The sequence below is a fragment of the Triturus cristatus genome, chromosome 1_1 (genome assembly GCF_964204655.1).
Source record: "Triturus cristatus chromosome 1_1, aTriCri1.1, whole genome shotgun sequence".
Taxonomy (NCBI): Eukaryota; Metazoa; Chordata; class Amphibia; order Caudata; family Salamandridae; genus Triturus; species Triturus cristatus.
The window spans coordinates 1,220,725,748-1,220,752,592 of record NC_140579.1 but is presented as its reverse complement, the minus strand read 5'-3'; positions in this window follow the sequence as shown (position 1 = coordinate 1,220,752,592).

The following is a 26,845-nucleotide window of genomic DNA, read 5'->3' as shown; positions in this document are numbered from 1 at the left end:
TGTGGACCTGGTTCTCTAGCTCTACAGCAGCTCTGCTGACCTGGTTCCCTGGGTCTACAGTGCCACTGCTGACCGGTTTCTCTGGCTCTAGAGCAGCTCTGCTGACCTGGTTCTCAGGCTGTAGAACAACTCTGCTGACCTTGTTTTCTGGCTCTACAGCAGCTCTGCGGATCTGCTTCTCTGACTGTACAGCAGCTCTGCGAACCTGGTTCTCTGGCTCAGTTCTCTGGCCATAGAGCAGCTCTGCTGACCTCGTTCTCCAGATCTACAGCAGCGCTGCTGACCTGGTGCTCTGGCTCTACAGCAGCTCTGCTGACCTGGTTCTCTGGCTATACAGGAGCTCTGCGGACCTGGTTGTCCGGCTCTACAGCAGCTCTGCTGACTTGGTTTCTCTGGCTCTACAGCAGCTCTGCTGACCTGGTTCTAAGGTTCTACAGCAGCTCCGCTGACCTGGTTCTCTGGCTCTACAGCAGCTCTGCTGACCTGGTTCTAAGGTTCTACAGCAGCTCTGCGGACCTGGTTTTTTGGCTCTACAGCAACTCTGCTGACCTTGTTTTCTGGCTCTACAGCAGCTCTGCTGACCTGCTTCTCTGGCTCTACAGCAGCTCTGCGGACGTGGTTCTCTGGCTCTACAGCAGCTCTGCTGACTTGGTTCTGTGGCTCTACAGCAGCTCTGCTGACCTGGTTCTATGGCTCTACAGCAGCCTGCTGACCTGGTTTTCTGGCTCTAGAGCAGCTCTGGTGACCTGGTTCTCTGGCTCTACAGGAGCTCTGCTGACCTGGTTCTAAGGCTTCACAGCAGCTCGTCTGACTTGGTTCTCTGGTTCTACAGCAGCTTGCTGACCTGGTCCTCTGGCTCTACAAAACCTCTGCTGCCCTGGTTCTCAGGCTCTAGAGAGGCTCTGCTGACCTGGTTTTCTGGCTCTACAGCAGCTCTGCGGATCTGGTTCTCTGGCTCTACAGCAGCTCTGCTGTCCTGGTTCTCTTGCTCTACAGCAGCTTGCTGACCTGGTTCTCTGGCTCTACAACACTTCTGCTGACCTGGTTCGCCGACCTGGTTCTCTGGCCCAGTTCTCTGGCCATAGAGCAGCTCTGCTGACCTCGTTCTCCAGATCTACAGCAGCTCTGCTGACCTGGTGCTCTGGCTCTACAGCAGCTCTGCTGACCTGGTTCTCTGGCTACACAGCAGCTGTGCGGACCTGGTTCTCTGGCTCTAAAGCACCTCTGCTGATTTGGTTTCTCTGGCTCTACAGCAGCTCTGCTGACCTGGTTCTAAGGTTCTACAGCAGCTCCGCTGACCTGGTTCTCTGGCTCTACAGCAGCTTGCTGACCTGGTTCTCTGGCTCTACAACACCTCTGCTGACCTGGTTAGCTGACCTGGTTCTCTGGCCCAGTTCTCTGGCATAGAGCATCTCTGTTGACCTCGTTCTCCAGATCTACAGCAGCTCTGCTGACCTGGTGCTCTGGCTCTACAGCAGCTCTGCTGACCTGGTGCTCTGGCTCTACAGCAGCTCTGCTGACCTGGTTCTCTGGCTATACAGCAGCTCTGCGGACCTGGTTCTCTGGCTCCACAGCAGCTCTGCTGACCTGGTTCTCTGCCTTTACAGCAGCTCTGCTGACCTGGTTCTCAGGCTCTAGAGAGGCTCTGCTGACCTGGTTTTCTGGCTCTACAGCAGCTCTGCGGACCTGGTTCTCTGGCTCAACAGCAGCTCTGCTGACCTTGTTCCCTGGGTCTACAGCGCCACTGCTGACCGGTTTCTCTGGCTCTAGAGCAGCTCTGCTGACCTGGTTCTCAGGCTGTAGAACAACTCTGCTGACCTTGTTCTCTGGCTCTACAGCAGCTCTGCTGACCTGCTTCTCTGGCTCTACAGCAGCTCTGCGGACCTGCTTCTCTGGCTCTACAGCAGCTCTGCTGACCTGGTTCTCTGGCTCTACAACAGCTCTGCTGCCCTGGTTCTCTGGCTCTAGAGCGGCTCTGCTGACCGGGTTCTCTGGCTCTAGAACGGCTCTGCTGACCGGGTTCTCTGGCTCAAGAACGGCTCTGCTGACCTGGTTCTATGGCTCTACAGCAGCCTGCTTACCTGGTTTTCTGGCTCTAGAGCAGCTCTGGTGACCTGGTTCTCTGGCTCTACAGCAGCTCTGCTGACCTGGTTCTAAGGCTTCACAGCAGCTCGTCTGACGAAGTTTTCGGGTTCTACAGCAGCTTGCTGACCTGGTTCTCTGGCTCTACAAAACCTCTGCTGCCCTGGTTTTCAGGCTCTAGAGAGGCTCTGCTGACCTGGTTTTCTGGCTCTACAGCAGCTCTGCGGATCTGGTTCACTGGCTCTACAGCAGCTCTGCTGTCCTGGTTCTCTTGCTCTACAGCAGCTTGCTGACCTGGTTCTCTGGCTCTACAACACTTCTGCTGACCTGGTTCGCCGACCTGGTTCTCTGGCCCAGTTCTCTGGCCATAGAGCAGCTCGGCTGACCTCGTTCTCCAGATCGACAGCAGCTCTGCTGACCTGGTGCTCTGGCTCTACAGCAGCTCTGCTGACCTGGTTCTCTGGCTACACAGCAGCTCTGCGGACCTGGTTCTCTGGCTCTACAGCAGCTCTGCTGATTTGATTTCTCTGGCTCTACAGCAGCTTGGCTGACAACACCTCTGCTGACCCGGTTAGCTGACCTGGTTCTCTGGCCCAGTTCTCTGGCCATAGAGCATCTCTGCTGACCTCGTTCTCTGGATCTACAGCAGCTCTGCTGACCTGGTTCTCAGGCTCTAAAACAACTCTGTTGACCTTGTTATCTGGCTCTACAGCAGGTCTGCTGATTTGGTTTCTCTGGCTCTACAGCAGCTCTGCTGACCTGGTTCTAAGGTTCTACAACAGCCCCGCTGACCTGGTTCTCTGGCTCTACAGCAGCTTGCTGACCTGGTTCTCTGGCTCTACAACACCTCTGCTGACCCGGTTAGCTGACCTGGTTCTCTGGCCCAGTTCTCTGGCTATGGAGCATCTCTGCTGACCTCGTTCTCTGGATCTACAGCAGCTTTTCTGACCTGGTTCTCAGACTCTACAGCAGCTCTGCGGACCTGGTTCTCTGGCTCTACAGCAGCTCTGCTGACTTGGTTCTCTGAATCTACAGCAGCTCTGCCGATCTGGTTCTCTAGCTCTACAGCAGCTCTGCTGACCTGGTTCCCTGGGTCTACAGCGCCACTGCTGACCGGTTTCTCTGGCCCTAGAGCAGCTCTGCTGACCTGGTTCTCAGGCTGTAGAACAACTCTGCTGACCTTGTTCTCTGGCTCTACAGCAGCTCTGCTGACCTGCTTCTCTGGCTCTACAGCAGCTCTGCTGACCTGGTTCTCTGGCTCTACAACAGCTCTGCTGCCCTGGTTCTCTGGCTCTAGATCAGCTATGCTGCCTGGGTTCTCTGGCTCTAGAACGGCTCTGCTGACAGGGTTTTCTGGCTCTAGAACGGCTCTGCTGACCTGGTTCTATGGCTCTACAGCAGCCTGCTGACCTGGTTTTCTGGCTCTAGAGCAGCTCTGGTGACCAGGTTCTCTGGCTCTACAGCAGCTCTGCTGACCTGGTTCTAAGGTTTCACAGCAGCTTGCTGACCTGGTTCTCTGGCTCTACAAAACCTCTGCTGTCCTGGTTCGCTGACCTGGTTCTCTGGTCCAGTTCTCTGGCCATAGAGCAGCTCTGCTGACCTCGTTCTCCAGATCTACAGCAGCTCTGCTGACCTGGTGCTCTGGCTCTACAGCAGCTCTGCTGACCTGGTTCTCTGGCTATACAGTAGCTCTGCGGACCTGGTTCTCTGGCTCCACAGCAGCTCTGCTGACCTGGTTCTCTGCCATTACAGCAGCTCTGCTGACCTGGTTCTCAGGCTCTAGAGAGGCTCTGCTGACCTGGTTTTCTGGCTCTACAGCAGCTCTGCGGACCTGGTTCTCTGGCTCAACAGCAGCTCTGCTGTCCTGGTTCTCTTGCTCTACAGCAGCTCTCTGACCTGGCTCTCTGGCTCTACAACACCTCTGCTGACCTGGTTCGCTGACCTGGTTCTCTGGCCCAGTTCTCTGGCCATAGAGCAGCTCTGCTGACCTCGTTCTCCAGATCTACAGCAGCTCTGCTGACCTGGTGCTCTGGCTCTACAGCAGCTCTGCTGACCTGGTTCTCTGGCTACACAGCAGCTCTGCGGACCTGGTTCTCTGGCTCTACAGCAGCTCTGCTGTCCTGGTTCTCTTGCTCTACAGCAGCTTGCTGACCTGGTTCTCTGGCTCTACAACACTTCTGCTGACCTGGTTCGCCGACCTGGTTCTCTGGCCCAGTTCTCTGGCCATAGAGCAGCTCGGATGACCTCGTTCTCCAGATCTACAGCAGCTCTGCTGACCTGGTGCTCTGGCTCTACAGCAGCTCTGCTGACCTGGTTCTCTGGCTCTACAGCAGCTCTGCTGATCTGGTTCTCTAGCTCTACAGCAGCTCTGCTGACCTTGTTCCCTGGGTCTACAGCGCCACTGCTGACCGGTTTCTCTGGCTCTAGAGCAGCTCTGCTGACCTGGTTCTCAGGCTGTAGAACAACTCTGCTGACCTTGTTCTCTGGCTCTACAGCAGCTCTGCTGACCTGCTTCTCTGGCTCTACAGCAGCTCTGCGGACCTGCTTCTCTGGCTCTACAGCAGCTCTGCTGACCTGGTTCTCTGGCTCTACAACAGCTCTGCTGCCCTGGTTCTCTGGCTCTAGAGCGGCTCTGCTGACCGGGTTCTCTGGCTCTAGAAAGGCTCTGCTGACCGGGTTCTCTGGCTCAAGAACGGCTCTGCTGACCTGGTTCTATGGCTCTACAGCAGCCTGCTTACCTGGTTTTCTGGCTCTAGAGCAGCTCTGGTGACCTGGTTCTCTGGCTCTACAGCAGCTCTGCTGACCTGGTTCTAAGGCTTCACAGCAGCTCGTCTGACGAAGTTTTCTGGTTCTACAGCAGCTTGCTGACCTGGTTCTCTGGCTCTACAAAACCTCTGCTGCCCTGGTTTTCAGGCTCTAGAGAGGCTCTGCTGACCTGGTTTTCTGGCTCTACAGCAGCTCTGCGGATCTGGTTCACTGGCTCTACAGCAGCTCTGCTGTCCTGGTTCTCTTGCTCTACAGCAGCTTGCTGACCTGGTTCTCTGGCTCTACAACACTTCTGCTGACCTGGTTCGCCGACCTGGTTCTCTGGCCCAGTTCTCTTGCCATAGAGCAGCTCGGCTGTCCTCGTTCTCCAGATCGACAGCAGCTCTGCTGACCTGGTTCTCTGGCTACACAGCAGCTCTGCGGACCTGGTTCTCTGGCTCTACAGCAGCTCTGCTGATTTGATTTCTCTGGCTCTACAGCAGCTTGGCTGACAACACCTCTGCTGACCCGGTTAGCTGACCTGGTTCTCTGGCCCAGTTCTCTGGCCATAGAGCATCTCTGCTGACCTCGTTCTCTGGATCTACAGCAGCTCTGCTGACCTGGTTCTCAGGCTCTAAAACAACTCTGTTGACCTTGTTATCTGGCTCTACAGCAGGTCTGCTGATTTGGTTTCTCTGGCTCTACAGCAGCTCTGCTGACCTGGTTCTAAGGTTCTACAACAGCCCCGCTGACCTGGTTCTCTGGCTCTACAGCAGCTTGCTGACCTGGTTCTCTGGCTCTACAACACCTCTGCTGACCCGGTTAGCTGACCTGGTTCTCTGGCCCAGTTCTCTGGCTATGGAGCATCTCTGCTGACCTCGTTCTCTGGATCTACAGCAGCTTTTCTGACCTGGTTCTCAGACTCTACAGCAGCTCTGCGGACCTGGTTCTCTGGCTCTACAGCAGCTCTGCTGACTTGGTTCTCTGAATCTACAGCAGCTCTGCCGATCTGGTTCTCTAGCTCTACAGCAGCTCTGCTGACCTGGTTCCCTGGGTCTACAGCGCCACTGCTGACCGGTTTCTCTGGCCCTAGAGCAGCTCTGCTGACCTGGTTCTCAGGCTGTAGAACAACTCTGCTGACCTTGTTCTCTGGCTCTACAGCAGCTCTGCTGACCTGCTTCTCTGGATCTACAGCAGCTCTGCTGACCTGGTTCTCTGGCTCTACAACAGCTCTGCTGCCCTGGTTCTCTGGCTCTAGATCAGCTATGCTGCCTGGGTTCTCTGGCTCTAGAACGGCTCTGCTGACAGGGTTTTCTGGCTCTAGAACGGCTCTGCTGACCTGGTTCTATGGCTCTACAGCAGCCTGCTGACCTGGTTTTCTGGCTCTAGAGCAGCTCTGGTGACCAGGTTCTCTGGCTCTACAGCAGCTCTGCTGACCTGGTTCTAAGGTTTCACAGCAGCTTGCTGACCTGGTTCTCTGGCTCTACAAAACCTCTGCTGTCCTGGTTCGCTGACCTGGTTCTCTGGTCCAGTTCTCTGGCCATAGAGCAGCTCTGCTGACCTCGTTCTCCAGATCTACAGCAGCTCTGCTGACCTGGTGCTCTGGCTCTACAGCAGCTCTGCTGACCTGGTTCTCTGGCTATACAGTAGCTCTGCGGACCTGGTTCTCTGGCTCCACAGCAGCTCTGCTGACCTGGTTCTCTGCCATTACAGCAGCTCTGCTGACCTGGTTCTCAGGCTCTAGAGAGGCTCTGCTGACCTGGTTTTCTGGCTCTACAGCAGCTCTGCGGACCTGGTTCTCTGGCTCAACAGCAGCTCTGCTGTCCTGGTTCTCTTGCTCTACAGCAGCTCTCTGACCTGGCTCTCTGGCTCTACAACACCTCTGCTGACCTGGTTCGCTGACCTGGTTCTCTGGCCCAGTTCTCTGGCCATAGAGCAGCTCTGCTGACCTCGTTCTCCAGATCTACAGCAGCTCTGCTGACCTGGTGCTCTGGCTCTACAGCAGCTCTGCTGACCTGGTTCTCTGGCTACACAGCAGCTCTGCGGACCTGGTTCTCTGGCTCTACAGCAGCTCTGCTGTCCTGGTTCTCTTGCTCTACAGCAGCTTGCTGACCTGGTTCTCTGGCTCTACAACACTTCTGCTGACCTGGTTCGCCGACCTGGTTCTCTGGCCCAGTTCTCTGGCCATAGAGCAGCTCGGATGACCTCGTTCTCCAGATCTACAGCAGCTCTGCTGACCTGGTGCTCTGGCTCTACAGCAGCTCTGCTGACCTGGTTCTCTGGCTCTACAGCAGCTCTGCTGATCTGGTTCTCTAGCTCTACAGCAGCTCTGCTGACCTTGTTCCCTGGGTCTACAGCGCCACTGCTGACCGGTTTCTCTGGCTCTAGAGCAGCTCTGCTGACCTGGTTCTCAGGCTGTAGAACAACTCTGCTGACCTTGTTCTCTGGCTCTACAGCAGCTCTGCTGACCTGCTTCTCTGGCTCTACGGCAGCTCTGCGGACCTGCTTCTCTGGCTCTACAGCAGCTCTGCTGACCTGGTTCTCTGGCTCTACAACAGCTCTGCTGCCCTGGTTCTCTGGCTCTAGAGCGGCTCTGCTGACCGGGTTCTCTGGCTCTAGAACAGCTCTGCTGACCGGGTTCTCTGGCTCTAGAACGGCTCTGCTGACCTGGTTCTATGGCTCTACAGCAGCCTGCTGACCTGGTTTTCTGGCTCTAGAGCAGCTCTGGTGACCTGGTTGTCTGGCTCTACAGCAGCTCTGCTGACCTGGTACTAAGGCTTCACAGCAGCTCATCTGACGTGGTTCTCTGGTTCTACAGCAGCTTGCTGACCTGGTTCTCTGGCTCTACAAAACCTCTGCTGCCCTGGTTCTCAGGCTCTAGAGAGGCTCTGCTGACCTGGTTTTCTGGCTCTACAGCAGCTCTGCGGATCTGGTTCTCTGGCTCTACAGCAGCTCTGCTGTCCTGGTTCTCTTGCTCTACAGCAGCTTGCTGACCTGGTTCTCTGGCTCTACAACACTTCCGCTGACCTGGTTCGCCGACCTGGTTCTCTGGCCCAGTTCTCTGGCCATAGAGCAGCTCGGCTGACCTCGTTCTCCAGATCTACAGCAGCTCTGCTGACCTGGTGCTCTGGCTCTACAGCAGCTCTGCTGACCTGGTTCTCTGGCTACACAGCAGCTCTGCGGACCTTGTTCTCTGGCTCTACAGCAGCTCTGCTGATTTGGTTTCTCTGGCTCTACAGCAGCTCTGCTGACCTGGTTCTAAGGTTCTACAACAGCTCCGCTGACCTGTTTCTCTGGCTCTACAGCAGCTTGCTGACCTGGTTCTCTGGCTCTACAACACCTCTGCTGACCCGGTTAGCTGACCTGGTTCTCTGGCCCAGTTCTCTGGCTATGGAGCATCTCTGCTGACCTCGTTCTCTGGATCTACAGCAGCTTTTCTGACCTGGTTCTCAGACTCTACAGCAGCTCTGCGGACCTGGTTCTCTGCCTCTACAGCAGCTCTGCTGACTTGGTTCTCTGAATCTACAGCAGCTCTGCTGATCTGGTTCTCTAGCTCTACAGGAGCTCTGCTGACCTGGTTCCCTGGGTCTACAGCGCCACTGCTGATCTGGTTCTCTAGCTCTACAGCAGCTCTGCTGACCTGGTTCCCTGGGTCTACAGCGCCACTGCTGACCGGTTTCTCTGGCCCTAGAGCAGCTCTGCTGACCTGGTTCTCAGGCTGTAGAACAACTCTGCTGACCTTGTTCTCTGGCTCTACAGCAACTCTGCTGACCTGCTTCTCTGGCTCTACAGCAGCTCTGCTGACCTGGTTCTCTGGCTCTACAACAGCTCTGCTGCCCTGGGTCTCTGGCTCTAGATCGGCTATGCTGCCTGGGTTCTCTGGCTCTAGAACGGCTCTGCTGACCGGGTTTTCTGGCTCTAGAACGGCTCTGCTGACCTGGTTCTATGGCTCTACAGCAGCCTGCTGACCTGGTTTTCTTGCTCTAGAGCAGCTCTGGTGACCAGGTTCTCTGGCTCTACAGCAGCTCTGCTGACCTGGTTCTAAGGTTTCACAGCAGCTTGCTGACCTGGTTCTCTGGCTCTACAAAACCTCTGCTGTCCTGGTTCGCTGACCTGGTTCTCTGGTCCAGTTCTCTGGCCATAGAGCAGCTCTGCTGACCTCGTTCTCCAGATCGACAGCAGCTCTGCTGACCTGGTGCTCTGGCTCTACAGCAGCTCTGCTGACCTGGTTCTCTGGCTACACAGCAGCTCTGCGGACCTGGTTCTCTGGCTCTACAGCAGCTCTGCTGATTTGGTTTCTCTGGCTCTACAGCAGCTCTGCTGACCTTTTTCTAAGGTTCTACAGCAGCTCCGCTGACCTGGTTCTCTGGCTCTACAGCAGCTTGCTGACCTGGTTCTCTGGCTCTACAACACCTCTGCTGACCCGGTTAGCTGGCCTGGTTCTCTGGCCCAGTTCTCTGGCCATAGAGCATCTCTGCTGACCTCGTTCTCTGGATCTACAGCAGCTCTGCTGACCTGGTTCCCAGGCTCTAGAACAACTCTGCTCACCTTGTTCTCTGGCTCTACAGCAGCTCTGCTGACCTGCTTCTCTGGCTCTACAGCAGCTCTGCGGACCTGCTTCTCTGGCTCTACAGCAGCTCTGCTGACTTGGTTCTCTGGCTCTACAGCAGCTCTGCTGATCTGGTTCTCTAGCTCTACAGCAGCTCTGCTGACCTGGTTCCCTGGGTCTACAGCACCACTGCTGACCGGTTTCTCTGGCTCTACAGCAGCTCTGCTAACCTGGTTCTCTGGCGCTACAACTGCTCTGCTGACCAAGATCTCTGGCTCTAGAGCAGCTCTGCTAACCTGGTTCTCTGGCTCTACAGCAGCTCTGCTGACCTGGTTCTCTGGCTCTACAGCAGCTCTGCGGACCTGGTTCTCTGGCTCTACAGCAGCTCTGCGGACCTGGTTCTCTGGCTCTACAGCAGCTCTGCTGACTTAGTGTCTCTGGCTCTACAGCAGCTCTGCTGACTTGGTTTCTGTGGCTCTACAGCAGCTCTGCTGACCTGGTTCTAACGTTCTTCAGCAGCTCTGCTCCTGGTTCTCTGGCTCTACAACACCTCTGCTGACCCGGTTAGCTGACCTGGTTCTCTGGCCCAGTTCTCTGGCTATAGAGCATCTCTGCTGACCTCGTTCTCTGGATCTACAGCAGCTCTTCTGACCTGGTTCTCAGACTCTACAGCAGCTCTGTGGACCTGGTTCTCTAGCTCTACAGCAGCTCTGCTGACCTGGTTCCCTGGGTCTACAGTGCCACTGCTGACCGGTTTCTCTGGCTCTAGAGCAGCTCTGCTGACCTGGTTCTCAGGCTGTAGACCAACTCTGCTGACCTTGTTCTCTGGCTCTACAGCAGCTCTGCGGGCCTGCTTCTCTGGCTCTACAGCAGCTCTGCTGACCTGGTTCTCTGGCTCTACAACAGCTCTGCTGCCCTGGTTCTCTGGCTCTAGGGCGGCTCTGCTTACCGGGTTCTCTGGCTCTAGAACGGCTCTGCTGACCGGGTTCTCTGGCTCTAGAACGGCTCTGCTGACCTGGTTCTATGGCTCTACAGCAGCCTGCTGACCTGGTTTTCTGGCTCTAGAGCAGCTCTGGTGACCTGGTTCTCTGGCTCTACAGCAGCTCTGCTGACCTGGTTCTAAGGCTTCACAGCAGCTCGTCTGACGTGGTTCTCTGGTTCTACAGCAGCTTGCTGACCTGGTTCTCTGGCTCTACAAAACCTCTGCTGCCCTGGTTCTCAGGCTCTAGAGAGGCTCTGCTGGCCTGGTTTTCTGGCTCTACAGCAGCTCTGCGGATCTGGTTCTCTGGCTCTACAGCAGCTCTGCTGTCCTGGTTCTCTGGCTCTACAGCAGCTCTGCTGACCTGGTTCTCTGGCTACACAGCAGCTCTGTGGACCTGGTTCTCTGGCTCTACAGCAGCTCTGCTGATTTGGTTTCTCTGGCTCTACAGCAGCTCTGCGGATCTGGTTCTCTGGCTCTACAGCAGCTCTGCTGTCCTGGTTCTCTTGCTCTACAGCAGCTTGCTGACCTGGTTCTCTGGCTCTACAACACTTCTGCTGACCTGGTTCGCCGACCTGGTTCTCTGGCCCAGTTCTCTGGCCATAGAGCAGCTCGGCTGACCTCGTTCTCCAGATCTACAGCAGCTCTGCTGACCTGGTGCTCTGGCTCTACAGCAGCTCTGCTGACCTGGTTCTCTGGCTACACAGCAGCTCTGTGGACCTGGTTCTCTGGCTCTACAGCAGCTCTGCTGATTTGGTTTCTCTGGCTCTACAGCAGCTCTGCTGACCTGGTTCTAAGGTTCAACAACAGCTCCGCTGACCTGGTTCTCTGGCTCTACAGCAGCTTGCTGACCTGGTTCTCTGGCTCTACAACACCTCTGCTGACCCGGTTAGCTGACCTGGTTCTCTTGCCCAGTTCTCTGGCCATAGAGCATCTCTGCTGACCTTGTTCTCTGGATCTACAGCAGCTCTGCTGACCTGGTTCTCAGGCTTTAAAACAACTCTGTTGACCTTGTTCTCTGGCTCTACAGCAGGTCTGCTGACCTGCTTCTCTGGCTCTACAGCAGCTCTGCGGACCTGCTTCTCTGGCTCTACAGCAGCTCTGCTGACTTGGTTCTCTGGCTCTACAGCAGCTCTGCTGATCTGGTTCTCTAGCTCTACAGCAGCTCTGCTGACCTGGTTCCCTAGGTCTACAGCGCAACTGCTGACCGGTTTCTCTGGCTCTAGAGCAGCTCTGCTGACCTGGTTCTCTGGCACTACAACTGCTCTGCTGACCAAGTTCTCTGGCTCTAGAGCAGCTCTGCTAACCTGGTTCTCTGGCTCTACAGCAGCTCTGCTGACCTGGCTCTCTGGCTCTACAGCAGCTCTGCTGACCTGGTTCTCTGGCTATACAGCAGCTCTACGGACCTGGTTCTCTGGCTCTACAGCAGCTCTGCTGACCTGGTTCTAAGGTTCTACAGCAGCTCCGCTGACCTGGTTCTCTGGCTCTACAACACCTCTGCTGACCCGGTTAGCTGACCTGGTTCTCTGGCCCAGTTCTCTGGCTATGGAGCATCTCTGCTGACCTCGTTCTCTGGATCTATAGCAGCTCTGCTGACCTAGTTCTCAGGCTGTAGAACTACTCTGCTGACCTTGTTCTCTGGCTCTACAGCAGCTCTGCTGACCTGCTTCTCTGGCTCTACAGCAGATCTGCGGACCTGCTTCTCTGGCTCTACAGCAGCTCTGCTGACCTGGTTCTCTGGCTCTACAACAGCTCTGCTGCCCTGGTTCTCTGGCTCTAAAGCGGCTCTGCTGACCGGGTTCTCTGGCTCTAGAACGGATCTGCTGACCGGGTTCTCTGGCTCAGTTCTCTGGCCTAGAGCAGCTCTGCTGACCTCATTCTCCAGATCTACAGCAGCTCTGCTGACCTGGTGCTCTGGCTCTACAGCAGCTCTGCTGACCTGGTTCTATGGCTCTACAGCAGCCTGCTGACCTGGTTTTCTGGCTCTAGAGCAGCTCTGGTGACCAGGTTCTCTGGCTCTACAGCAGCTCTGCTGACCTGGTTCTAAGGTTTCACAGCAGCTTGCTGACCTGGTTCTCTGGCTCTACAAAACCTCTGCTGTCCTGGTTCGCTGACCTGGTTCTCTGGCCATAGAGCAGCTCTGCTGACCTCGTTCTCCAGATCTACAGCAGCTCTGCTGACCTGGTGCTCTGGCTCTACAGCAGCTCTGCTGACCTGGTTCTCTGGCTATACAGCAGCTCTGCGGACCTGGTTCTCTGGCTCCACAGCAGCTCTGCTGACCTGGTTCTCTGCCTTTACAGCAGCTCTGCTGACCTGGTTCTCAGGCTCTAGAGAGGCTCTGCTGACCTGGTTTTCTGGCTCTACAGCAGCTCAGCGGACCTGGTTCTCTGGCTCAACAGCAGCTCTGCTGTCCTGGTTCTCTTGCTCTACAGCAGCTTGCTGACCTAGCTCTCTGGCTCTACAACACCTCTGCTGACCTGGTTCGCTGACCTGGTTCTCTGGCCCAGTTCTATGGCCATAGAGCAGCTCTGCTGACCTCGTTCTCCAGATCTACAGCAGCTCTGCTGACCTGGTGCTCTGGCTCTACAGCAGCTCTGCTGACCTGGTTCTCTGGCTACACAGCAGCTCTGCGGACCTGGTTCTCTGGCTCTACAGCAGCTCTGCTGATTTGGTTTCTCTGGCTCTACAGCAGCTCTGCTGACCTTGTTCTAAGGTTCTACAGCAGCTCCGCTGACCTGGTTCTCTGGCTCTACAGCAGCTTGCTGACCTGGTTCTCTGGCTCTACAACACCTCTGCTGACCCAGTTAGCTGGCCTGGTTCTCTGGCCCAGTTCTCTGGCCATAGAGCATCTCTGCTGACCTCGTTCTCTGGATCTACAGCAGCTCTGCTGACCTGGTTCTCAGGCTCTAGAACAACTCTGCTCACCTTGTTCTCTGGCTCTACAGCAGCTCTGCTGACCTGCTTCTCTGGCTCTACAGCAGCTCTGCGGACCTGCTTCTCTGGCTCTACAGCAGCTCTGCTGACTTGGTTCTCTGGCTCTACAGCAGCTCTGCTGACCTGCTTCTCTGGCTCTACAGCAGCTCTGCGGACCTGCTTCTCTGGCTCTACAGCAGCTCTGCGGACCTGGTTCTCTGGCTCTACAGCAGCTCTGCTGACTTGGTTCTGTGGCTCTACAGCAGCTCTGCTGATCTGGTTCTCTAGCTCTACAGCAGCTCTGCTGACCTTGTTCCCTGGGTCTACAGCGCCACTGCTGACCGGTTTCTCTGGCTCTAGAGCAGCTCTGCTGACCTGGTTCTCAGGCTGTAGAACAACTCTGCTGACCTTGTTCTCTGGCTCTACAGCAGCTCTGCTGACCTGCTTCTCTGGCTCTACAGCAGCTCTGCGGACCTGCTTCTCTGGCTCTACAGCAGCTCTGCTGACCTGGTTCTCTGGCTCTACAACAGCTCTGCTGCCCTGGTTCTCTGGCTCTAGAGCGGCTCTGCTGACCGGGTTCTCTGGCTCTAGAACGGCTCTGCTGACCGGGTTCTCTGGCTCTAGAACGGCTCTGCTGACCGGGTTCTCTGGCTCTAGAACGGCTCTGCTGACCTGGTTCTATGGCTCTACAGCAGCCTGCTGACCTGGTTTTCTGGCTCTACAACACTTCTGCTGACCTGGTTCGCCGACCTGGTTCTCTGGCCCAGTTCTCTGGCCATAGAGCAGCTCGGCTGACCTCGTTCTCCAGATCTACAGCAGCTCTGCTGACCTGGTGCTCTGGCTCTACAGCAGCTCTGCTGACCTGGTTCTCTGGCTACACAGCAGCTCTGCGGACCTGGTTCTCTGGCTCTACAGCAGCTCTGCTGATTTGATTTCTCTGGCTCTACAGCAGCTTGGCTGACAACACCTCTGCTGACCCGGTTAGCTGACCTGGTTCTCTGGCCCAGTTCTCTGGCCATAGAGCATCTCTGCTGACCTCGTTCTCTGGATCTACAGCAGCTCTGCTGACCTGGTTCTCAGGCTTTAAAAACAACTCTGTTGACCTTGTTATCTGGCTCTACAGCAGGTCTGCTGATTTGGTTTCTCTGGCTCTACAGCAGCTCTGCTGACCTGGTTCTAAGGTTCTACAACAGCTCCGCTGACCTGGTTCTCTGGCTCTATAGCAGCTTGCTGACCTGGTTCTCTGGCTCTACAACACCTCTGCTGACCCGGTTAGCTGACCTGGTTCTCTGGCCCAGTTCTCTGGCTATGGAGCATCTCTGCTGACCTCGTTCTCTGGATCTACAGCAGCTTTTCTGACCTGGTTCTCAGACTCTACAGCAGCTCTGCGGACCTGGTTCTCTGGCTCTACAGCAGCTCTGCTGACTTGGTTCTCTGAATCTACAGCAGCTCTGCCGATCTGGTTCTCTAGCTCTACAGCAGCTCTGCTGACCTGGTTCCCTGGGTCTACAGCGTCACTGCTGATCTGGTTCTCTAGCTCTACAGCAGCTCTGCTGACCTGGTTCCCTGGGTATACAGCGCCACTGCTGACCGGTTTCTCTGGCCCTAGAGCAGCTCTGCTGACCTGGTTCTCAGGCTGTAGAACAACTCTGCTGACCTTGTTCTCTGGCTCTACAGCAGCTCTGCTGACCTGCTTCTCTGGCTCTACAGCAGCTCTGCTGCCCTGGTTCTCTGGCTCTAGATCAGCTATGCTGCCTGGGTTCTCTGGCTCTAGAACGGCTCTGCTGACCGGGTTTTCTGGCTCTAGAACGGCTCTGCTGACCTGGTTCTATGGCTCTACAGCAGCCTGCTGACCTGGTTGTCTGGCTCTAGAGCAGCTCTGGTGACCAGGTTCTCTGGCTCTACAGCAGCTCTGCTGACCTGGTTCTAAGGTTTCACAGCAGCTTGCTGACCTGGTTCTCTGGCTCTACAAAACCTCTGCTGTCCTGGTTCGCTGACCTGGTTCTCTGGTCCAGTTCTCTGGCCATAGAGCAGCTCTGCTGACCTCGTTCTCCAGATCTACAGCAGCTCTGCTGACCTGGTGCTCTGGCTCTACAGCAGCTCTGCTGACCTGGTTCTCTGGCTATACAGCAGCTCTGCGGACCTGGTTCTCTGGCTCCACAGCAGCTCTGCTGACCTGGTTCTCTGCCTTTACAGCAGCTCTGCTGACCTGGTTCTCAGGCTCTAGAGAGGCTCTGCTGACCTGGTTTTCTGGCTCTACAGCAGCTCTGCGGACCTGGTTCTCTGGCTCAACAACAGCTCTGCTGTCCTGGTTCTCTTGCTCTACAGCAGCTTGCTGACCTGGCTCTCTGGCTCTACAACACCTCTGCTGACCTGGTTCGCTGACCTGGTTCTCTGGCCCTGTTCTCTGGTCATAGAGCAGCTCTGCTGACCTCGTTCTCCAGATCTACAGCAGCTCTGCTGACCTGGTGCTCTGGCTCTACAGCAGCTCTGCTGACCTGGTTCTCTGGCGACACAGCAGCTCTGCGGACGTGGTTCTCTGGCTCTACAGCAGCTCTGCTGATTTGGTTTCTCTGGCTCTACAGCAGCTCTGCTGACCTTTTTCTAAGGTTCTACAGCAGCTCCGCTGACCTGGTTCTCTGGCTCTACAGCAGCTTGCTGACCTGGTTCTCTGGCTCTACAACACCTCTGCTGACCCGGTTAGCTGCCCTGGTTCTCTGGCCCAGTTCTCTGGCCATAGAGCATCTCTGCTGACCTCGTTCTCTGGATCTACAGCAGCTCTGCTGACCTGGTTCTCAGGCTCTAGAACAACTCTGCTCACCTTGTTCTCTGGCTCTACAGCAGCTCTGCTGACCTGCTTCTCTGGCTCTACAGCAGCTCTGCGGACCTGCTTCTCTGGCTCTACAGCAGCTCTGCTGACTTGGTTCTCTGGCTCTACAGCAGCTCTGCTGATCTGGTTCTCTAGCTCTACAGCAGCTCTGCTGACCTGGTTCCCTGGGTCTACAGCACCACTGCTGACCGGTTTCTCTGGCTCTACAGCAGCTCTGCTAACCTGGTTCTCTGGCGCTACAACTGCTCTGCTGACCAAGTTCTCTGGCTCTAGAGCAGCTCTGCTAACCTGGTTCTCTGGCTCTACAGCAGCTCTGCTGACCTGGTTCTCTGGCTCTACAGCAGCTCTGCGGACCTGGTTCTCTGGCTCTACAGCAGCTCTGCGGACGTGGTTCTCTGGCTCTACAGCAGCTCTGCTGACTTAGTGTCTCTGGCTCTACAGCAGCTCTGCTGACTTGGTTTCTGTGGCTCTACAGCAGCTCTGCTGACCTGGTTCTAACGTTCTACAGCAGCTCCGCTCCTGGTTCTCTGGCTCCACAACACCTCTGCTGACCCGGTTAGCTGACCTGGTTCTCTGGCCCAGTTCTCTGGCTATAGAGCATCTCTGCTGACCTCGTTCTCTGGATCTACAGCAGCTCTTCTGACCTGGTTCTCAGACTCTACAGCAGCTCTGTGGACCTGGTTCTCTAGCTCTACAGCAGCTCTGCTGACCTGGTTCCCTGGGTCTACAGTGCCACTGCTGACCGGTTTCTCTGGCTCTAGAGCAGCTCTGCTGACCTGGTTCTAAGGCTGTAGAACAACTCTGCTGACCTTGTTCTCTGGCTCTACAGCAGCTCTGCGGACCTGCTTCTCTGACTGTACAGCAGCTCTGCGGACCTGGTTCTCTGGCTCAGTTCTCTGGCCATAGAGCAGCTCTGCTGACCTCGTTCTCCAGATCTACAGCAGCTCTGCTGACCTGGTGCTCTGGCTCTACAGCAGCTCTGCAGGACCTGGTTCTCTGGCTATACAGCAGCTCTGCGGACCTGGTTCTCTGGCTCTACAGCAGCTCTGCTGACTTTGTTTCTCTGGCTCTACAGCAGCTCTGCTGACCTGGTTCTAAGGTTCTACAGCAGCTCCGCTGACCTGGTTCTCTGGCTCTACAGCAGCTCTGCTGACCTGGTTCTAAGATTCTACAGCAGCTCTGCGGACCTGGTTCTCTGGCTCTACAGCAACTCTGCTGACCTTGTTTTCTGGCTCTACAGCAGCTCTGCTGACCTGCTTCTCTGGCTCTACAGCAGCTCTGCGGACCTGGTTCTCTGGCTCTACAGCAGCTCTGCTGACTTGGTTCTGTGGCTCTACAGCAGCTCTGCTGATCTGGTTCTCTAGCTCTACAGCAGCTCTGCTGACCTTGTTCCCTGGGTCTACAGCGCCACTGCTGACCGGTTTCTCTGGCTCTAGAGCAGCTCTGCTGACCTGGTTCTCAGGCTGTAGAACAACTCTGCTGACCTTGTTCTCTGGCTCTACAGCAGCTCTTCTGACCTGCTTCTCTGGCTCTACAGCAGCTCTGCGGACCTGCTTCTCTGGCTCTACAGCAGCTCTGCTGACCTGGTTCTCTGGCTCTACAACAGCTCTGCTGCCCTGGTTCTCTGGCTCTAGAGCGGCTCTGCTGACCGGGTTCTCTGGCTCTAGAACGGCTCTGCTGACCGGGTTCTCTGGCTTTAGAACGGCTCTGCTGACCTGGTTCTATGGCTCTACAGCAGCCTGCTGACCTGGTTTTCTGGCTCTAGAGCAGCTCTGGTGACCTGGTTCTCTGGCTCTACAGCAGCTCTGCTGACCTGGTTCTAAGGCTTCACAGCAGCTCGTCTGACGTGGTTCTCTGGTTCTACAGCAGCTTGCTGACCTGGTTCTCTGGCTCTACAAAACCTCTGCTGCCCTGGTTCTCAGGCTCTAGAGAGGCTCTGCTGACCTGGTTTTCTGGCTCTACAGCAGCTCTGCGGATCTGGTTCTCTGGCTCTACAGCAGCTCTGCTGTCCTGGTTCTCTTGCTCTACAGCAGCTTGCTGACCTGGTTCTCTGGCTCTACAACACTTCTGCTGACCTGGTTCGCCGACCTGGTTCTCTGGCCCAGTTCTCTGGCCATAGAGCAGCTCGGCTGACCTCGTTCTCCAGATCTACAGCAGCTCTGCTGACCTGGTGCTCTGGCTCTACAGCAGCTCTGCTGACCTGGTTCTCTGGCTACACAGCAGCTCTGCGGACCTGGTTCTCTGGCTCTACAGCAGCTCTGCTGATTTGGTTTCTCTGGCTCTACAGCAGCTCTGCTGACCTGGTTCTAAGGTTCTACAACAGCTCCGCTGACCAGGTTCTCTGGCTCTACTGCAGCTTGCTGACCTGGTTCTCTGGCTCTACAACACCTCTGCTGACCCGGTTAGCTGACCTGGTTCTCTGGCCCAGTTCTCTGGCCATAGAGCATCTCTGCTGACCTCGTTCTCTGGATCTACAGCAGCTCTGCTGACCTGGTTCTCAGGCTCTAAAACAACTCTGTTGACCTTGTTATCTGGCTCTACAGCAGCTCTGCTGATTTGGTTTCTCTGGCTCTACAGCAGCTCTGCTGACCTGGTTCTAAGGTTCTACAACAGCTCCGCTGACCTGGTTCTCTGGCTCTACAGCAGCTTGCTGACCTGGTTCTCTGGCTCTACAACACCTCTGCTGACCCGGTTAGCTGACCTGGTTCTCTGGCCCAGTTCTCTGGCTATGGAGCATCTCTGCTTACCTCGTTCTCTGGATCTACAGCAGCTTTTCTGACCTGGTTCTCAGACTCTACAGCAGCTCTGCCGATCTGGTTCTCTAGCTCTACAGCAGCTCTGCTGACCTGGTTCCCTGGGTCTACAGCGCCACTGCTGATCTGGTTCTCTAGCTCTACTGCAGCTCTGCTGACCTGGTTCCCTGGGTCTACAGCGCCACTGCTGACCGGTTTCTCTGGCCCTAGAGCAGCTCTGCTGACCTGGTTCTCAGGCTGTAGAACAACTCTGCTGACCTTGTTCTCTGGCTCTACAGCAGCTCTGCTGACCTGCTTCTCTGGCTCTACAGCAGCTCTGCTGCCCTGGGTCTCTGGCTCTAGATCGGCTATGCTGCCTGGGTTCTCTGGCTCTAGAACGGCTCTGCTGACCGGGTTTTCTGGCTCTAGAACGGCTCTGCTGACCTGGTTCTATGGCTCTACAGCAGCCTGCTGACCTGGTTTTCTGGCTCTAGAGCAGCTCTGGTGACCAGGTTCTCTGGCTCTACAGCAGCTCTGCTGACCTGGTTCTAAGGTTTCACAGCAGCTTGCTGACCTGGTTCTCTGGCTCTACAAAACCTCTGCTGTCCTGGTTCGCTGACCTGGTTCTCTGGTCCAGTTCTCTGGCCATAGAGCAGCTCTGCTGACCTCGTTCTCCAGATCTACAGCAGCTCTGCTGACCTGGTGCTCTGGCTCTACAGCAGCTCTGCTGACCTGGTTCTCTGGCTACACAGCAGCTCTGCGGACCTGGTTCTCTGGCTCTACAGCAGCTCTGCTGATTTGGTTTCTCTGGCTCTACAGCAGCTCTGCTGACCTTTTTCTCAGGTTCTACAGCAGCTCCGCTGACCTGGTTCTCTGGCTCTACAGCAGCTTGCTGACCTGGTTCTCTGGCTCTACAACACCTCTGCTGACCCGGTTAGCTGGCCTGGTTCTCTGGCCCAGTTCTCTGGCCATAGAGCATCTCTGCTGACCTCGTTCTCTGGATCTACAGCAGCTCTGCTGACCTGGTTCTCAGGCTCTAGAACAACTCTGCTCACCTTGTTCTCTGGCTCTACAGCAGCTCTGCTGACCTGCTTCTCTGGCTCTACAGCAGTTCTGCGGACCTGCTTCTCTGGCTCTACAGCAGCTCTGCTGACTTGGTTCTCTGGCTCTACAGCAGCGCTGCTGATCTGGTTCTCTAGCTCTACAGCAGCTCTGCTGACCTGGTTCCCTGGGTCTACAGCACCACTGCTGACCGGTTTCTCTGGCTCTACAGCAGCTCTGCTAACCTGGTTCTCTGGCGCTACAACTGCTCTGCTGACCAAGATCTCTGGCTCTAGAGCAGCTCTGCTAACCTGGTTCTCTGGCTCTACAGCAGCTCTGCGGACCTGGTTCTCTGGCTCTACAGCAGCTCTGCGGACCTGGTTCTCTGGCTCTACAGCAGCTCTGTTGACTTAGTGTCTCTGGCTCTACAGCAGCTCTGCTGACTTGGTTTCTGTGGCTCTACAGCAGCTCTGCTGACCTTTTTCTCAGGTTCTACAGCAGCTCCGCTGACCTGGTTCTCTGGCTCTACAGCAGCTTGCTGACCTGGTTCTCTGGCTCTACAACACCTCTGCTGACCCGGTTAGCTGGCCTGGTTCTCTGGCCCAGTTCTCTGGCCATAGAGCATCTCTGCTGACCTCGTTCTCTGGATCTACAGCAGCTCTGCTGACCTGGTTCTCAGGCTCTAGAACAACTCTGCTCACCTTGTTCTCTGGCTCTACAGCAGCTCTGCTGACCTGCTTCTCTGGCTCTACAGCAGCTCTAAGGACCTGCTTCTCTGGCTCTACAGCAGCTCTGCTGACTTGGTTCTCTGGCTCTACAGCAGCGCTGCTGATCTGGTTCTCTAGCTCTACAGCAGCTCTGCTGACCTGGTTCCCTGGGTCTACAGCACCACTGCTGACCGGTTTCTCTGGCTCTACAGCAGCTCTGCTAACCTGGTTCTCTGGCGCTACAACTGCTCTGCTGACCAAGATCTCTGGCTCTAGAGCAGCTCTGCTAACCTGGCTCTCTGGCTCTACAGCAGCTCTGCGGACCTGGTTCTCTGGCTCTACAGCAGCTCTGCGGACCTGGTTCTCTGGCTCTACAGCAGCTCTGTTGACTTAGTGTCTCTGGCTCTACAGCAGCTCTGCTGACTTGGTTTCTGTGGCTCTACAGCAGCTCTGCTGACCTGGTTCTAACGTTCTACAGCAGCTCCGCTCCTGGTTCTCTGGCTCTACAACACCTCTGCTGACCCGGTTAGCTGACGTGGTTCTCTGGCCCAGTTCTCTGGCTATAGAGCATCGCTGCTGACCTCGTTCTCTGGATCTACAGCAGCTCTTCTGACCTGGTTCTCAGACTCTACAGCAGCTCTGTGGACCTGGTTCTCTAGCTCTACAGCAGCTCTGCTGACCTGGTTCCCTGGGTCTACAGTGCCACTGCTGACCGGTTTCTCTGGCTCTAGAGCAGCTCTGCTGACCTGGTTCTCAGGCTGTAGACCAACTCTGCTGACCTTGTTCTCTGGCTCTACAGCAGCTCTGCGGACCTGCTTCTCTGGCTCTACAGCAGCTCTGCTGACCTGGTTCTCTGGCTCTACAACAGCTCTGCTGCCCTGGTTCTCTGGCTCTAGAGCGGCTCTGCTGACCGGGTTCTCTGGCTCTAGAACGGCTCTGCTGACCGGGTTCTCTGGCTCTAGAACGGCTCTGCTGACCTGGTTCTATGGCTCTACAGCAGCCTGCTGACCTGGTTTTCTGGCTCTAGAGCAGCTCTGGTGACCTGGTTCTCTGGCTCTACAGCAGCTCTGCTGACCTGGTTCTAAGGCTTCACAGCAGCTCGTCTGACGTGGTTCTCTGGTTCTACAGCAGCTTGCTGACCTGGTTCTCTGGCTCTACAAAACCTCTGCTGCCCTGGTTCTCAGGCTCTAGAGAGGCTCTGCTGACCTGGTTTTCTGGCTCTACAGCAGCTCTGCGGATCTGGTTCTCTGGCTCTACAGCAGCTCTGCTGTCCTGGTTCTCTTGCTCTACAGCAGCTTGCTGACCTGGTTCTCTGGCTCTACAACACTTCTGCTGACCTGGTTCGCCGACCTGGTTCTCTGGCCCAGTTCTCTGGCCATAGAGCAGCTCGGCTGACCTCGTTCTCCAGATCTACAGCAGCTCTGCTGACCTGGTGCTCTGGCTCTACAGCAGCTCTGCTGACCTGGTTCTCAGACTCTACAGCAGCTCTGCGGACCTGGTTCTCTGGCTCTACAGCAGCTCTGCTGACTTGGTTCTCTGAATCTACAGCAGCTCTGCCGATCTGGTTCTCTAGCTCTACAGCAGCCATGCTGACCTGGTTCCCTGGGTCTACAGCGCCACTGCTGATCTGGTTCTCTAGCTCTACAGCAGCTCTGCTGACCTGGTTCCCTGGGTATACAGCGCCACTGCTGACCAGTTTCTCTGGCCCTAGAGCAGCTCTGCTGACCTGGTTCTCAGGCTGTAGAACAACTCTGCTGACCTTGTTCTCTGGCTCTACAGCAGCTCTGCTGACCTGCTTCTCTGGCTCTACAGCAGCTCTACTGACCTGGTTCTCTGGCTCTACAACAGCTCTGCTGCCCTGGTTCTCTGGCTCTAGATCAGCTATGCTGCCTGGGTTCTCTGGCTCTAGAACGGCTCTGCTGACCGGGTTTTCTGGCTCTAGAACGGCTCTGCTGACCTGGTTCTATGGCTCTACAGCAGCCTGCTGATCTGGTTTTCTGGCTCTAGAGCAGCTCTGGTGACCAGGTTCTCTGGCTCTACAGCAGCTCTGCTGACCTGGTTCTAAGGTTTCACAGCAGCTTGCTGACCTGGTTCTCTGGCTCTACAAAACCTCTGCTGTCCTGGTTCGCTGACCTGGTTCTCTGGTCCAGTTCTCTGGCCATAGAGCAGCTCTGCTGACCTCGTTCTCCAGATCTACAGCAGCTCTGCTGACCTGGTGCTCTGGCTCTACAGCAGCTCTGCTGACCTGGTTCTCTGGCTATACAGCAGCTCTGCGGACCTGGTTCTCTGGCTCCACAGCAGCTCTGCTGACCTGGTTCTCTGCCGTTACAGCAGCTCTGCTGACCTGGTTCTCAGGCTCTAGAGAGGCTCTGCTGACCTGGTTTTCTGGCTCTACAGCAGCTCTGCGGACCTGGTTCTCTGGCTCAACAGCAGCTCTGCTGTCCTGGTTCTCTTGCTCTACAGCAGCTTGCTGACCTGGCTCTCTGGCTCTACAACACCTCTGCTGACCTGGTTCGCTGACCTGGTTCTCTGGCCCTGTTCTCTGGTCATAGAGCAGCTCTGCTGACCTCGGTCTCCAGATCTACAGCAGCTCTGCTGACCTGGTGCTCTGGCTCTACAGCAGCTCTGCTGACCTGGTTCTCTGGCGACACAGCAGCTCTGCGGACGTGGTTCTCTGGCTCTACAGCAGCTCTGCTGATTTGGTTTCTCTGGCTCTACAGCAGCTCTGCTGACCTTTTTCTAAGGTTCTACAGCAGCTCCGCTGACCTGGTTCTCTGGCTCTACAGCAGCTTGCTGACCTGGTTCTCTGGCTCTACAACACCTCTGCTGACCCGGTTAGCTGGCCTGGTTCTCTGGCCCAGTTCTCTGGCCATAGAGCATCTCTGCTGACCTCGTTCTCTGGATCTACAGCAGCTCTGCTGACCTGGTTCTCAGGCTCTAGAACAACTCTGCTCACCTTGTTCTCTGGCTCTACAGCAGCTCTGCTGACCTGCTTCTCTGGCTCTACAGCAGCTCTGCGGACCTGCTTCTCTGGCTCTACAGCAGCTCTGCTGACTTGGTTCTCTGGCTCTACAGCAGCTCTGCTGATCTGGTTCTCTAGCTCTACAGCAGCTCTGCTGACCTGGTTCCCTGGGTCTACAGCACCACTGCTGACCGGTTTCTCTGGCTCTACAGCAGCTCTGCTAACCTGGTTCTCTGGCGCTACAACTGCTCTGCTGACCAAGTTCTCTGGCTCTAGAGCAGCTCTGCTAACCTGGTTCTCTGGCTCTACAGCAGCTCTGCTGACCTGGTTCTCTGGCTCTACAGCAGCTCTGCGGACCTGGTTCTCTGGCTCTACAGCAGCTCTGCGGACCTGGTTCTCTGGCTCTACAGCAGCTCTGCTGACTTAGTGTCTCTGGCTCTACAGCAGCTCTGCTGACTTGGTTTCTGTGGCTCTACAGCAGCTCTGCTGACCTGGTTCTAACGTTCTACAGCAGCTCCGCTCCTGGTTCTCTGGCTCCACAACACCTCTGCTGACCCGGTTAGCTGACCTGGTTCTCTGGCCCAGTTCTCTGGCTATAGAGCATCTCTGCTGACCTCGTTCTCTGGATCTACAGCAGCTCTTCTGACCTGGTTCTCAGACTCTACAGCAGCTCTGTGGACCTGGTTCTCTAGCTCTACAGCAGCTCTGCTGACCTGGTTCCCTGGGTCTACAGTGCCACTGCTGACCGGTTTCTCTGGCTCTAGAGCAGCTCTGCTGACCTGGTTCTCAGGCTGTAGAACAACTCTGCTGACCTTGTTCTCTGGCTCTACAGCAGCTCTGCGGACCTGCTTCTCTGACTGTACAGCAGCTCTGCGGACCTGGTTCTCTGGCTCAGTTCTCTGGCCATAGAGCAGCTCTGCTGACCTCGTTCTCCAGATCTACAGCAGCTCTGCTGACCTGGTGCTCTGGCTCTACAGCAGCTCTGCAGGACCTGGTTCTCTGGCTATACAGCAGCTCTGCGGACCTGGTTCTCTGGCTCTACAGCAGCTCTGCTGACTTTGTTTCTCTGGCTCTACAGCAGCTCTGCTGACCTGGTTCTAAGGTTCTACAGCAGCTCCGCTGACCTGGTTCTCTGGCTCTACAGCAGCTCTGCTGACCTGGTTCTAAGATTCTACAGCAGCTCTGCAGACCTGGTTCTCTGGCTCTACAGCAACTCTGCTGACCTTGTTTTCTGGCTCTACAGCAGCTCTGCTGACCTGCTTCTCTGGCTCTACAGCAGCTCTGCGGACCTGGTTCTCTGGCTCTACAGCAGCTCTGCTGACTTGGTTCTGTGGCTCTACAGCAGCTCTGCTGATCTGGTTCTCTAGCTCTACAGCAGCTCTGCTGACCTTGTTCCCTGGGTCTACAGCGCCACTGCTGACCGGTTTCTCTGGCTCTAGAGCAGCTCTGCTGACCTGGTTCTCAGGCTGTAGAACAACTCTGCTGACCTTGTTCTCTGGCTCTACAGCAGCTCTTCTGACCTGCTTCTCTGGCTCTACAGCAGCTCTGCGGACCTGCTTCTCTGGCTCTACAGCAGCTCTGCTGACCTGGTTCTCTGGCTCTACAACAGCTCTGCTGCCCTGGTTCTCTGGCTCTAGAGCGGCTCTGCTGACCGGGTTCTCTGGCTCTAGAACGGCTCTGCTGACCGGGTTCTCTGGCTTTAGAACGGCTCTGCTGACCTGGTTCTATGGCTCTACAGCAGCCTGCTGACCTGGTTTTCTGGCTCTAGAGCAGCTCTGGTGACCTGGTTCTCTGGCTCTACAGCAGCTCGGCTGACCTGGTTCTAAGGCTTCACAGCAGCTCGTCTGACGTGGTTCTCTGGTTCTACAGCAGCTTGCTGACCTGGTTCTCTGGCTCTACAAAACCTCTGCTGCCCTGGTTCTCAGGCTCTAGAGAGGCTCTGCTGACCTGGTTTTCTGGCTCTACAGCAGCTCTGCGGATCTGGTTCTCTGGCTCTACAGCAGCTCTGCTGTCCTGGTTCTCTTGCTCTACAGCAGCTTGCTGACCTGGTTCTCTGGCTCTACAACACTTCTGCTGACCTGGTTCGCCGACCTGGTTCTCTGGCCCAGTTCTCTGGCCATAGAGCAGCTCGGCTGACCTCGTTCTCCAGATCTACAGCAGCTCTGCTGACCTGGTGCTCTGGCTCTACAGTAGCTCTGCTGACCTGGTTCTCTGGCTACACAGCAGCTCTGCGGACCTGGTTCTCTGGCTCTACAGCAGCTCTGCTGATTTGGTTTCTCTGGCTCTACAGCAGCTCTGCTGACCCGGTTAGCTGACCTGGTTCTCTGGCCCAGTTCTCTGGCCATAGAGCATCTCTGCTGACCTCGTTCTCTGGATCTACAGCAGCTCTGCTGACCTGGTTCTCAGGCTCTAAAACAACTCTGTTGACCTTGTTATCTGGCTCTACAGCAGCTCTGCTGATTTGGTTTCTCTGGCTCTACAGCAGCTCTGCTGACCTGGTTCTAAGGTTCTACAACAGCTCCGCTGACCTGGTTCTCTGGCTCTACAGCAGCTTGCTGACCTGGTTCTCTGGCTCTACAACACCTCTGCTGACCCGGTTAGCTGACCTGGTTCTCTGGCCCAGTTCTCTGGCTATGGAGCATCTCTGCTGACCTCGTTCTCTGGATCTACAGCAGCTTTTCTTACCTGGTTCTCAGACTCTACAGCAGCTCTGCCGATCTGGTTCTCTAGCTCTACAGCAGCTCTGCTGACCTGGTTCCCTGGGTCTACAGCGCCACTGCTGATCTGGTTCTCTAGCTCTACTGCAGCTCTGCTGACCTGGTTCCCTGGGTCTACAGCGCCACTGCTGACCGGTTTCTCTGGCCCTAGAGCAGCTCTGCTGACCTGGTTCTCAGGCTGTAGAACAACTCTGCTGACCTTGTTCTCTGGCTCTACAGCAGCTCTGCTGACCTGCTTCTCTGGCTCTACAGCAGCTCTGCTGCCCTGGGTCTCTGGCTCTAGATCGGCTATGCTGCCTGGGTTCTCTGGCTCTAAAACGGCTCTGCTGACCGGGTTTTCTGGCTCTAGAACGGCTCTGCTGACCTGGTTCTATGGCTCTACAGCAGCCTGCTGACCTGGTTTTCTGGCTCTAGAGCAGCTCTGGTGATCAGGTTCTCTGGCTCTACAGCAGCTCTGCTGACCTGGTTCTAAGGTTTCACAGCAGCTTGCTGACCTGGTTCTCTGGCTCTACAAAACCTCTGCTGTCCTGGTTCGCTGACCTGGTTCTCTGGTCCAGTTCTCTGGCCATAGAGCAGCTCTGCTGACCT